The sequence below is a fragment of the Peromyscus eremicus genome, chromosome 2, assembly GCF_949786415.1.
Source record: "Peromyscus eremicus chromosome 2, PerEre_H2_v1, whole genome shotgun sequence".
In the NCBI taxonomy this organism is placed as follows: Eukaryota; Metazoa; Chordata; class Mammalia; order Rodentia; family Cricetidae; genus Peromyscus; species Peromyscus eremicus.
In genome coordinates, this window is record NC_081417.1 from 23,620,371 (window position 1) to 23,634,555 (window position 14,185).

At 39.4% G+C, this 14,185-nt stretch overlaps 1 pseudogene; it reads right to left on the reverse strand.

Annotated features, from left to right (window-relative positions):
- Positions 1-314: 314 nt before the first annotated feature.
- LOC131904482 (solute carrier family 7 member 13-like) lies at positions 315-13,603 on the reverse strand (annotated as a pseudogene).
- Between the last annotated feature and the right edge of the window lie 582 nt (positions 13,604-14,185).

Below are 14,185 nucleotides of genomic sequence, written 5' to 3' on the forward strand. Positions count from 1 at the left end.
ACAGAAATCTACACAGCTAAGAGGGTAAGTTAATGTCACACAATTTTGAGGTAGGTGGGAGATGGATGTTTATGTATGTAATAAGTGATTACATAAAATATACTAATTCACAAAACTTGCATATTATTTCAGCTTTTCCCCTAATGCATAAAAAAGTTATCTCTGTCTTCAGACGGGGAAACGTTAAATAGCAATTGCAAATAGCAAGTTATTTTTATCAAAAAACTCAGAATGTTGCATAAGGTAAAAGCCAGTAACACAGAAATCGACTTAAAAGAAAGCTGGCCTGGTGGATAAGCTCTATTGTGGTAGTCTTAATCATTGGTAAGACCAACAGAAACAAAGACGATACTGACCCTAACAGAAATGGTGACCACACCTAAAATAAAGACGAAAATTAACATTAGAAATGAGTCTATTCTCAAAATCTTCTATGATTGAGGAAGAACATTTATGAATTGTTCTAGAAGTAGAAGGAGATGACTGCAAACATGGCCTGAAGGTAGAGTAAAGCAATGTTTTCTCTGTGTACTTGACTCTTCATCTTCCACAACAAGCACTCTCCACTTCCTGAGGGTGGATGCAATGTGACAAGCTGTCTCAAACTCCTGCCTCCATGATAAACTAACCATATCTTCCAATTGTGAGCCAAAATAAACCCCACCTATCTGAACTTGCATTTGTCATATATTTATCATAGCAACAAGAAAAATAACTATTAAAATTAACATCTGCATTAAAGCTGATTCTGTTCTCTACAAGAATGTGGAGTCTTCTAATCCAAAAAATTTCATTATACCTTTCCAACTACTTCATCGCATTGCACCCGAATACCTTCACTGGTGGTTATAAATCAATTGTTTTAATATAAGTTTTGCCTCACTTGATGGTACAAGAGCTCAAGGAACTGAAGGAAGAGGTCTGTATCACAATGCACCACTGAATGGATCTGGCTATCACACTAGCAGTGCATTAACGTTGATTATAATGTAATTCATGGAGTTAGAATCTTATGGATTATGCAGTAGTCCTCCGGCAAATTTTAACTGGTCATGCGTCAATAAAATTAATGCTATATGTCTAGATTGTTAGGTTGGAGGGACAGCATAGAGTTCTAACTATCACTGTACTTTGTTTAGACCCATGACTGACTTTAGCCAGGCTATATATTGGTCTCTGAGCCATCACTGTATCCATTTCAGTTACAGGAAGCAAGTACCCAGAGAAGTCTGTTGTGACAGAACTCCCATTACCAGAATTTTATTCACTCTTCAGTAGCAGGATCAAATTCTTCTGTTTCCCTGATATGATTAGGGAAGACTTTCACTAACTTACATACTTTTATTTTTAGTACAGGATTACAGAAAATACCAACTTTTGGGGAAAAATATGTGTTACACAAAAGCAGAATCAAAGCAAGCAAATGAAGAGGCAATGAGGCACCCGTCCCTAAATTCTGCCCCCTGTGACCCTTCCTTAAGACCACTCTATCCCAGCTAGTCTCCAACCCCATAACTTGGCTTTCCCCACAACCCATGACCCTTCACCAGGCCTATTTCAGTCATCCCAGTTTTGTCCCTGGCCCTGCTGCTGTTGGGCCCTACCCATAGCCCCAGGGGACTTTTGCCACTGAAGTACAGACCACATAAGCCACAGATGCCCTCATCAGTCCACAAGTGGCCCTTCTCCAGACCTCACAGACTCCATAGACCCAGATACAGTCCACACCAGTTGGAAGAACAGACACCATAGGCTCACGTACAGTCCACACCAGTCTGAAGGACAGCCCCGGCAACTCTACCATAGACCAGGCTGCTCCAGAAAAAGACTCAAGCTTTACTGGAGGGCAGGCCAGATCTAGAAATCCAAAAAGACTTCAGCTTTACTGGAGGCCAGACCGGATCAAGGGACTCAAAGCCCCAAAACCCCAGCAGAGGTACTCTACTGGACCTGAAGACTCATCAGTGACCAAAACACTTGGCCACTTGGTCCAGAAGACCAGAAAAGAATCAGAAACCAAGGAACAAAACACTCATCCAATAAATACAAACACAGGAATCAACACCTAGAGTTATAATCACCCCAAATCCAGATGCTTAAATGTCAGTTGCAGTGGGATGTTCTGTGTGGCAAATGTGTTGCTCTGATTGGTTGGAAAATAAAACACTGATTGGCTAGTAGTCAGGCAAGAAGAAGTGTGGGCGGGACAAGGAGGAGAATAAAGCTGGGAAGTGGAAGGCTGAGTGAGAGACACTGCCAGCCACCACGATGACAAACAGCATGTGAAGATGCCAGTAAGCCACGAGCCACGTGGCAAGGTATAGATTTATAGAAATGGATTAATTTAAGGTGTAAGAACAGTTAGCAAGAAGCCTGGTACGGCCATACAATTTGTAAGTAATATAAGTCTCTGTGTTTACTTGGTCGGGTCTGAGCAGCTGTGGGACTGGCAGGTGAGAGAGATTTGTCCTGACTGTGGGCCAGGCAGGAAAACTCTAGCTACAGTCAGTGTAAGAACACAATCAATAACAAAAAGGTCAATATGTCATCACCAACCCAGCTATCCTATGACAGTGAAACCTGAACATTCCAATGCAGCTGAAGTACAAGAAAATGACAATAAAAATAACTTTATATAGATGATAAGAGTTCCTTAAAGTAGAAATGGAAAAAAATCCCTTAAAAAATGGAGGAAAAGACAAGCAAAAAAATTGGAGGAAATCAATAAATCTCTTAAAGGATGTGAAGAAAAAACAAACAGCTGACAGAAACAAATAAAACTGTTCAAGACCAGAAAATGGAAATAGAAGCAATAAAGAAAACACAAACTGGGGGAATTCCAGACAGGAACTACAGACACAAGCATCGCCAATGGAATACAAGAGATGGAAGAAAGACTCTCAGGTGTTGAAGAGCCAATGGAGAAAATAGATTCATTGGTTCACTGGTCAAAGAAAATGTTAAATCTAAAAAATTCCTAACACAAAACATCCAGGAAATATGGGACACTAGGAAAAGATCAAAACTTAAGAATAATAGGAATAGAAGAAGGAGAAGAATGCCTGCTCAAAGGCCCAGAAAATATATTCAGCAAAATCATAGAAGAAAATTTCCCAACCTAAAGAAGGATATAACTATAAAAGCACAAGAAGTTTCAAGAACACCAAATAGACTGAGCCAGGAAAAAAATTTCCCCTTACCACATAATAACCAAAACACTAAACATGCAGACTAAAGAAAGAATATTAAAAGCTGCAAAGGAAAAAGACCAAGTAATATATAAAGGCAGATGTATCAGAATTATATCTAACTTTTCAATGGAAACCCTAAGAACCAGAAAAACCTGGACAGACCTCTTGCAGACTCTAAGAGACCATGGATGCCAGCCTAGACTACTATGCCCAGCAAAACTTTTAATCACCATAGATGGAGAAAACAAGATATTTCATGACAGAGTCAAATTTAATCAATATCTATCCAAAAAACCCAGCTCTACAGAAGTTTCTAGAAGGAAAAGCCCAACCCAAGGAAGTTAGTTACTCCCACAAAATCATAGGCAATATAGATAATCCCACACTAGAGGGAAACACACACATACAACCACCACTAACAACAAAATAACAGGAATTGACAGTCACTGGCCATTAATATCTCTCAATATCAATGGACTCAAATCACCAATAAAAAGACACAGGCTAATAGAAAAGAAAAGAATTTTCCTAGAGATCAGATAATTCAGAGTGAAATTAGTTACGGCATTTATACCAAAACCATGTTCCCTCATCCAATGACTTTGTGTACAGGCACTTGAAACCTCATTTATCTCACATCTGTCTTTTTCCTGCTAAAAGACTCCCTGTGAATTTTTCATTCATTCTTCATGGGTATTAGTCAGTTTTTTATCTGCTATCTATTCCTTTTTGCTGGGGTTCTGATATATATTATGGTCCATGCCTCTCCCATTGTCTATCTAGCTTTCTTCTTTTTTTTCCAATATAAATATTTACCTGAATATAGTCACAATACATATAATGCTAGTAGTTTGGGATTTGCTTCTGCAAAGAACCAGAACTAACTACTAGAGGAGACTCCAAGGTCCATGTACAGCCTGAGGACAATAGTCTTCTAAACTGAGCATGCTACATACATGTGAATGATCCTACAGATAACAGAAGTGCTCAGCTGGACCTACCCTACAGAGCCAATCTCAAGGCATGTAGACTGAATGCATGGTTGACTTATGCCCAGAAATACCTAGAGGTCTGTCAAGAACCAATAGGTAAGTGAAGTTGTCGTTAAAGTACTTATGACATAATTTAAAGATGGGCAATTCTTTTCAGTAGAGCTAAATATAATCTTAAGTGCTATGCCTGGTGTAAGGAAGGTAAGAAAATTCCAATATGCTGTAAAATTGACATAAATCCTGTTCCTAAATATTCTTTATAAACTGTAGTTAAAATAGTGATAATACATTTAATTTATGTCAGGCTAGTATTTTTGTATGGCTCTTCGATGAGCTAACAGTTTGACTACTCTCCATATTTCCAACACAAGTGGTTAAACACCTAGTATTTTCTTCTGTGTCTTGCAAAAGTCAAGTGTTACATTTTGTTTCTATTGGATATTTCCAATTTAAAACTCAAAGAGCATATTTTTCAGAGGGTTCATTACTATTAGATTTTGAGTTAAGTCATTCCATTCCATTTCAAAATTTTAAACTATATTTAGTGCTGTTCAGGACAAGGTAGATTTATATTTTACAAAGCATTTGGACTCAATGAATATGGCATTAGAATCACTACTACTACAGGCAGCAGACAGGCTTGTAATTGAGGCTAAGGTCATCCAGGTGACATGGCTGACAGGCAGAGGGCAAGAGAATCTGTTTTGAAAATGGCAAATTCTTTAGAGCCTGATGTGTCTGTGTATAGGAGAATGCAAAGTTCATTCTGAGTAGGAAGATCACATTGTTTCCTTTGTTTGTGTATATTTGCACATGCACCTTTGTATGTGTGTGTGTGCATGAATTCATTTGTGTGTGTGTGTGTGTGTGTGTGTGCATGAATTCATTTGTGTGTGTGTGTGTTTGTGTGTGTGTATGCCCATGACGAATTGTGTGGGTACACACATGTGAATGTGTGTGTACATATTCAATATCATGAATGTGTGTGTGTTTGTGTGTGTGTGACTATATACAAACCCATTCTCTTGTGTGTACAGGCTTGTGCATATGTGTAGGTACAGATGCATGCACAAGTATATGTGCGTGTGTGTATGCTTGGGATTATGTGCACAAATGCTGCTGTATGTGTGCATGTGTATGTGTACATGTGGGAGCATGTGTGTGTGTGTGTGTGTGTGCGCGCGCGCGCGCGCGCGCGCGTGTGCGTGCATGCATGTGTATGTGTGTGTGTGCATGTGTATGTGTGCATGTGTGTGTGTTATACTTACACATAACTGAAGAGGTAATTTTCTGAGGTGACAAAGTTGCCAAGTAGAATGCAGTCGTCAATATGTATAACTCAGCCATGGTAGAAATACCAGAAATCAAAGATTTTGGAATTGTCTCAACAGAAATTTTTATTTCTCCTACAAAACAAATTCATTAATAGAAGGACACATCATTGTACAAATCGAATGTTTCTTTGTAAAAAAAAAAAAAGTAGTCCAGTATCATTGCCTCTTCATTTGCTTGTTTTGATTCTTGTTTTGTCTGTTTTTTTTTTTCCCTGAAAGCTGGTATTTTCTAAAATCCACTAAAAATAAAAGCATGTAATTTTGTGAAAGTCACCCCTAAACATATCAGAGGAACAGAAGAATTTGGTCCACTTACTGAAGAGCAAATAAAACTGTGGTAATGATAGTTCTTTCACAATAGACCCCTCTGAGTATTCGCTTCCTGTTGCAGAAATAGATACAATGATGGCTCAGAGACCAGTAGACAGCCTGGCTAAAGTCAGCCACAAGTCTAAACAAAGTAGAGTGGTGCTTGGAACTCTATGCTGTTCCTTCAATGTAAGGATCTAGACAATAATTTTATTGACACATGACCAGTTAAATTTGTCAAAAGACGACTGCATAATACATAAGACTCAAAATCCATGAAGATTCACGAATTATCTTATAAACAATGTAATGCATGGCTAGTATGACAGCGAGTTCCGTCTAGTGAGGCATTGTGATACAGACCTCTTTTTTCTGTTCCTTGACTTCACATGGCAAACCTTGCGTTAAAATAATTGATTTATATCCAGCAGTGATCACAGAATGTCAAGGTATTCTGGTGCTATTTGATGAAGCTGGTTAGGGTGGAAAGTTATAATGAAATTTTATAGACTGACAGAATCCACATATCCACATTCTTTCTATCTGTCATCTATCTATCTATCTATCTATCTATCTATCTATCTATCTATCTATTTTTTCTTTTTTTTTAAATTTTATTTTATTTTACAATACAATTCAGTTCTACATATCAGCCACGGATTCCTTTGTTCTCCCTCCTCCTGCCCCCCTCCCCTTCCCCCCAGCCTACCCCCTATTCCCACCTCATCCAGGGCAAAGCCTCCCCCAAGGACTGAGATCAACCTGGTAGACTCAGTCCAGGCAGGTCCAGTCCCCTCCTCCCAGGCCGAGCCAAGCGACCCTGTATAAGCCCCAGGTTTCAAACAGCCAACTCATGCAATGAGCACAGGACCTGGTCCCACTGCCTGGATGCCTCCCAAACAGATCAAGCCAATCGACTATCTCACCCATTCAAAGGGCCTGATCCAGTTGGGGGCCCCTCAGCCATTGGTTCATAGTTCATGTGTTTCCATTTGTTTGGCTATTTGTCCCTGTGCTTTATCCAACCTTGATCTCAACAATTCTCACTCATATAAACCCTCCTCTTTCTGGCTAATTGGACTCCCAGAGCTCCACCCGGGGCCTAGCCGTGGATCTCTGCATCCAGTTCCCTCAGTCATTGGATGGGGTTTCTAGCACGACAATTAGGGTGTTTGGCCATCCCATCACTAGAGTAGGTCAGTTCAGGGTGTCTTTTGACCATTGCCAGCAGTCTATTGTGGGGGTATCTTTGTGGATTTCTGTGGGCCTCTCTAGCACTTCTATCTATATTTTTTAGAGGCATTGTTTCTCTGGGTAACCTCCTTGTCCTGGATTTTGTTCTGTAGGCTAGGCTTGCCTCAATTCACAGAGATCTGCCTGTCTCTGCCTCCCAAGTGCTAAAATTAAAGGTGTGTACCATTACCATAACTGCACAGCTAAGAATTTGGGTTCTTGTAGAGTACCTGGTCAGCTTTAATGTAGCTGTTGATTTTATTAGTTATTTTTCTTGTTACTATGATAAATATATAAAAAGAAAGTTTAGGAAGGTGGGGTTTATTTTGGTGCACAATTGGAAGATACAGTTAGTTTATCATGGAGGCAGGAGTTTGAGACAGATTGTCACATTGCATCCACCCTCAGGAAGCAGAGAGTGCTTGTTGTGGAAGATGAGGAGTCAAGTAGCACTAAGAGAGTCTGAGAAAACACTGCTTAATTTTATCTTCAGTCCAGCTGGAAGACAGGGAAAGACAATGCTCTCAGAATCTGGGTCCAGATCCAATTTTTTAAATTGATGCACAGCAACATTTTTCACCTTTTCTGTTATTGGTGGGTTAGGTGTTGGGATGTTTGCTGACAGCACTAAGGACCATGAGAAAGCATAGTTACAGAAGTGGAACAGATAAGGTGAGAACAGATATTTTCTTTTTTTTTTCTTTATTAAGAAATTTTCTACTCACTCCACATACTATCCACAGATACCCCCTCCTCCTTCCTTCCACTCCCAGCCCTCTTTCCCAAGCCACCCGGCATCCCCACATCCCCCAAATCGAGGTCTCCCATGGGGAGTCAGCAGAGCACAGCACACTGAGCCTAGGCAGGTCCAAGCCCCTTCCCACTGCACCAAAGCTGTGCAAGGTGTCACACCACAGGTACCAGGTTCCAGAAGCCTGCCCATAGACCAGGGACAGACCCCGATCCCCCTGCTTGGGTGCCCCCCAAACAGTTGGAGCCAAACAACCTTCTTCCATATCCAGAGGGCCTAGTCCAGTCCCATGGGGGCTCCACAGCCACCAGTCCACAGTTCATGGGCTTCCACTAGTGTGGCTGGTCATCTCTGCACATCCTCCCATCATGATCTTGACATCCCTTGCCTGCATTATCTCTCCTCTCTCTCATCAATTGAATTCCCAGAACTCCGCCTGGTGCCTGGCCATGGATCTCTGTATCTGCCTCCATCAGTCACTGGACAAAGGCTCTATGATGACAGCTAGGTTATTTGCTAGGCTGATCACTAGAGTAGACCGGTCCAGGCACCCTCTGGACCACTGCCAGTGGACCAAGGTGGGGTCATCCTTGTGGATTCCTGAGAACCTCCCCAGAACCCTGCCTCTTCCTATTCCCATGATGTCCTCATCTATCATGGTATCTTCCTCTCTGCCCTGCTACTCTGTCCCTGTTCCAGCTCAACCCTCCCATTTACCTATGAGAATAGATATTTTCTATTTGTTTCTCCTGACAAGGGAAGAGGGGCTTTAGCAGAGGGAGGATTTACAGATGAAGAACATAGTGTGCACCATTCTTAGCCGAAAGTACTCTTCTGGTCTTCCTTATCAGGATGAATGCCAGTCCTTAGATTCCTTCCTCCTTTGTATTCATTCATGGACCCTAACCTATTGGATGATGTCATCCATGGATAAGGTGAACCTTCCCATTTGATTAACCTAATCTATGTAAGTCTTCACAGATCTGGCCAGAGGATTGCCTCCTAGATGACTCTAGATCCTGCCAGTCGACAGTATTAACTACCATACTGATCAATATCTTATTCTCTATTGTTGCTAGAAGAATGGCACCCTAGGGAATACTTGCAAACTAAGTATCTTTCAAGAGAATGGAGTACACTCCTTCTTCTAGTGAAAGTATTAAGCTCTGTCCAGATTAGAGCTATATCTAGGAGATCCACAATGGAAACAGCACCCAGAAAAAAACAGAGGAAGAATAACTGTAGTGAAATGAAAGTATAAAAATACTCTAAGAAAAATGTATAATTTTTATTTTATTGAGTTCGTAATATATTTCTTAGGATTAAGAGAAAATTGGAACCTCAAAGTTTTATATATTGTTTAGAATTTTTGAGGTTTATTTTTATTTTACATCTATCAGTGTTTTGCCTGTATGTATATCTGTGTGCCATGTGCATCCCATGTCTGTGGAGGCTAGAAAAGGGTGTCACACTCCCTGAAACTGGAGTTACAGTCCATTGTATGCCACCATGGAGGTGCTGTATATTGAGCATGGATCCTCTGGAAGAGCAGCCAGTCTCTCAACTGCTGAGTCATTTCTCCAGCCCTAAATCTTAATAGATTCTGATAAGTAAGTATATGCAACTTCTCATTAACACATTACATAAAGTTATAAAAGATGAATATAAAAGATGTTTTTAATACATAACAACAAAGGACAGTTTTGTAAGAATTATTGATCTATAGGAAAAAAATGTATATAGGATTAAAAAGACAATTTCTTAGCAGTCAGCATTTGGCAACAAATGAAAACTACTTATAGTTTTAGGTGTGTGTGTGTGTGTGTGTGTGTGTGTGTGTGTGTGTGTGTGTCTATGTACACTTCATGTGTGATATTAGGATATTATCCCCTAAATGCAGAATTCTATAGAACAGGAGAAATAAACACGTTAGAAATGTTAGTAGAGTATAGGGGGTGGGTAGTTACATGTATGTTCAACCCATTTTCAAGTTTCTGAAAGTCAAATATTACAAAATATTCAAATCTACTCTTAAAACGAGACTCCATATTGAATCCTTCAAATATTGACAATTATATTAAAGCTTGAACCTAAATCAAAACTGTAGCTCATAATCTTCCTGGCTAGTGTCCCTGAACATGGTACAAAAGTCACAGTGAACATTCAGAGTAGAAGAAAAAAATATGAATCCCTAATATTCAAGCAGAATGCAGGCAGTCTTCCAAGGATTTTCAATCTCAGTAATGAGAAGAAAAATAAATAATTCACAGCCACACATTGGAGTCTAAAGCTCATAATGATTTGAACTTGTTCACTACTGTTTGTACTGTTTAGATTAATCACATGATGGCATGTAACAGATTCTCAGTGAATATGTTTGTTGAATTATAATTGACTGAATACCATAAACCTACTGTGGACTTCACAACAAAACAGAAAAACCAGATGAATAGATTAGAAAAGAAGGGCTCCAGAAAATTGTTAATTCCTTAGTTTGACATAATAGGACATGCTTCAACATAAAAGAAATTGACTATACTCAATGGGAACTCAACATTTTAAATACTTCAAATTTCACACTTAAGTTACCAGAAGAAAACAGTTAACTTAGAAAACAGTGAATTATTGAGCAATATTCTTATACTGGAATGCTTGAGAGTACAACACAGAGGTCTAGCATAAAAGAGCAGATGAAGAAAAGCACATGGAACAGTTCCTGCTCAGTGGCACTAAGAACATAAGATAAAATTGGGAAAATTTAAAAATAATGGCAAGATAAAGAGTGTCTTTATAGTGCAACATGAAACATGCAGTTATTAAGGAGTAAAACTTTAGTAAAAAATAAAAGGCTGAAATAGGCAAGGAAGTCCTTAAAAAAAGCACAAGAAATAATTATCCTTGATATTTGCCATGTTTCAATATAAATACTAGATTTTGTGAGTAATGACAAGATAAAGAAAAAATTTTAATCAAAGTTGGCTCAACTTTTTCTTTTGAAAATGGGTCTATTGTGTATTTCTTATTTAATTAATTCCTTTAAAATACTTAAAATACTGAAATCAAATGCAATAAAATTTGAGAATACAGAAAATGTTAATTTACTTTTGTAAACTTAAAATTCTAAATATAAGAGAATATGAAGAACATGTAATCTGTTCCATTTACCTGAAAGACAACATATGAATGTTTAATGATGAACATGCAATACAGAGAAATTTAAATTTAATTACAGTATAAGAATAAGAAACAATCACTGTTATCATTCCATAAAAATTCTGAACAAACTCTTTTGCATGCTACCAGATATTTTTATGAATAGATTTACCTGCCGTGGAGAAAAGGAGTGATAATCCCGAACATGCATAAGGCCCTTGGAGAATGGCTTCTGTAATTTGTGAGGTATGGTGATACTTTATTTGTGCTGAAATGTGGTGATATTTTATTTGTATGTTAGTAAATAAAATTTGCCTGGAGATCAGAGATAATAGCAAGCTATTAACACAAAAGTCAGGCAGTGGTAACACAGGCCCTTAATCCATTCACTTGGCAGGCAAGGTCTCTATGTGTTCAAGGACACACTAGGGAACAGCCAAGTGTGGTGACACATGCCTTTAATCCCATTACCAACCATAGAGACCTGGAGGTCTGTACAGACAGGCAGTGACAAGGAAGTGAGGTGGCTGGGCTAAGAGCCAATGAGAGGGCAGAATAGCAAGGCAATAAAAGCCTGGGTAGACAGGAAGTAGCTCTCTTGGGAAGCTATGGCAGCATGGTGAGTTAAGGTTAGCTGTTGGCTCTCACTATTTCCCTCATCTCTAAGGCTTTCACCCCTATATTTGGCTCTGTATTTCTTGTTTAATAAGACTGTTTAGAAATTCATCTTCAGTGAGGCATCAGGAAATTCAGCATCCAAAGCATTCTCAAACCTGGACACATTCTCCCTTTTCACAATCACTAACAGCACAAGCTCAGTTAGAGAAATGAAACAAAGAAGTGCCATCTTCATTAAACTTCTGATAGTATTAAACCAAGACACTGTAGTCACCCCTTGAGCACTGAGAATTTCAAGTGACTACAAGACAGCCAAACCCAGACATTTCTTTGGTAGCTCTGGAGTTGGGCACTTAGAATAGAAAGGTTGGATTAGACAATTTGCTATTAGTAAGCTTTGAGTACTTAGTCCCAAGGAATACCCAAATATACTTATCCAAAGATTGAGCAAAGCAGCAGAGGATCCAAAAAAAATCTTTTCAGGAAATAATAAGGTGCTGCACTCACAGGAAAAGTGGTTGCCAGCTCTGCAAGACAGTGAGAATTTTTAGCAGAGCAGCAGTTGCCCAAATACTCAGGGAAACTGGGGTGTTCAGTGAAGACTATTTTAAAAACCCCTTTAGAAGACACAAAGATTCCTGTCTCTATCATGACACCAAATAAGAACATGTTTCCATGGAAAAATCCTACTGCCCTCAAGAGTCCATGTTTTTCTATTTCTTTTTTTAAATCCTCCAAAATGGATCTAAAATCTCCTACGTGATACTACTACTATTACAGCTCCTCCCAACTCATGCAAGGCTCCCCAAACTAGGATATTCTCTTAACTAATCTGTATCATTTGTTTTACAAAATGTTTATTTTTGAGATTGAGTTGAAAATAATTAGCTTGTGAATTGTCCACACATTTTATGACTTCTTGAGACCACAGTTAATGTATTTCATGTTAATAATTATTTTGGTGATGTTGGAAATTAAATCAAAGTCCTCATCCATGCTAAGCAAACATTTAATCACTGAGCTGCATCTCCAGCCCTGTTAATAGTTTTTGAAGACACAGATGCCATTGGTTAAATTAGTAACTCCTAATTTAAAATGTAAGGTTTTAGCCATTCTGGATAGAGAAATTACCTTTGGGGAGGAGTAGTAATGTTCTAGGCTAAAGTTCATCTACTTCCTGCTCCAGTGCCAGCATAGCTGAGGAGAGCCACTGAGAAGGACATCAGGTTTATTGAAGGACCAACACTCTGAAATACCTAGCCAACTTTTATCTCATTGTGAAAAAAAAGTATGTATACCTTTGGGAATTACTGAATGTGAATAAGAATATTACATATAATGAAACAAGGTTCAGGGGAACCAGGTGGTCCTCCTATTCCACCTTCATTCCCCTGGGACTCAGCCAACACTCCTGATGCAGACTCATTTGCATCCCCCTAGTTCTTTTTCCACTGTATTCTTCAGCCATTTCTCCTAGCCTATCCCTATTGCTTTGTGGCTACATGCTGACTACAAACCTGCTCTCTTCCAGGGACTTCACATCACTATACTTGGTATGAACTTAGGTAGGACACTGGCATGCTCCTCTCTCTCCCCCATCTGGCATCTGTAGGGTACTCCTAGACCTGCTGTCATCTCCCACTTGAACCCATCTTCCCAGCCAACATCATCACCTGGGACTTGCCACTACATGGGGCAGGGACTCAATGTTACTCTACATATACTTTTGCTACCCTCTTCAGCCACTCCTTCCAGCCCATCTCCATTCCTTTGTAACTACTCACTGACCACAGATTTTTTCCCCCCTCTCTCTGGAATCCGAGAGCCAAAACAGTTTATGTGGGCCAAAGTAAGCTACTCTTCCCTTGTTTCCCTCCTCCATTTTGGTCTCTCTAGTATTACCACCCCTGCTCACCTCTGCCAGTCAGTCCTTCCTCCCTGCTTATCTCCAATTACTTGAGACTCTCCACTATCTATGGCTAGACCCAGGTCACCCCTAGTTCTGCCTCTGCCACCCTTCATGGTGTTAGGTCACAAAACGTATTTAACAGAGCTCCAGGTCCAGCCCCATTCCCTTTCTTGCAAGCCGATCACCCACCCCTGGCCCAGTGCACTGATTCGGGGCTTCTTGGAGTCTCAACCCAGAGTTACAATCAGAACTTCACATGTGGAACTAGTCAGAGTCTAAAACCTAAAACTCAGATTGTCCTCAAGACTAAAAACAAAGAATCATTCTTCTGCTGGTCAATAATTTGTTAGATTGGGTACCACCAATCAAAGAACTTGAAACTGACTAACAAAGGAAAAAACAGATAACCACACTAAAGAGTACTACAAACTTGTCAAATCCAGATGCCTAGATTCCAAGGACAAACCTGAAAACATGAACAACCAATACAATGTGACTCCTCCAAAAACAAGCACCTGTACTGTAACATATCCTAAGGAAAATAGTATAGATGAAATAGAAGACAAGGACTTCAAAAAAGCAGTTACAAATATGTTCAAGGACTTTAGAGAGGTTATGAATAAATGCTCAAAATAAAGACCATGAAAACACAAAAAATTGGATGAAACGATGAAAATAATTCAAGATATGAAAGT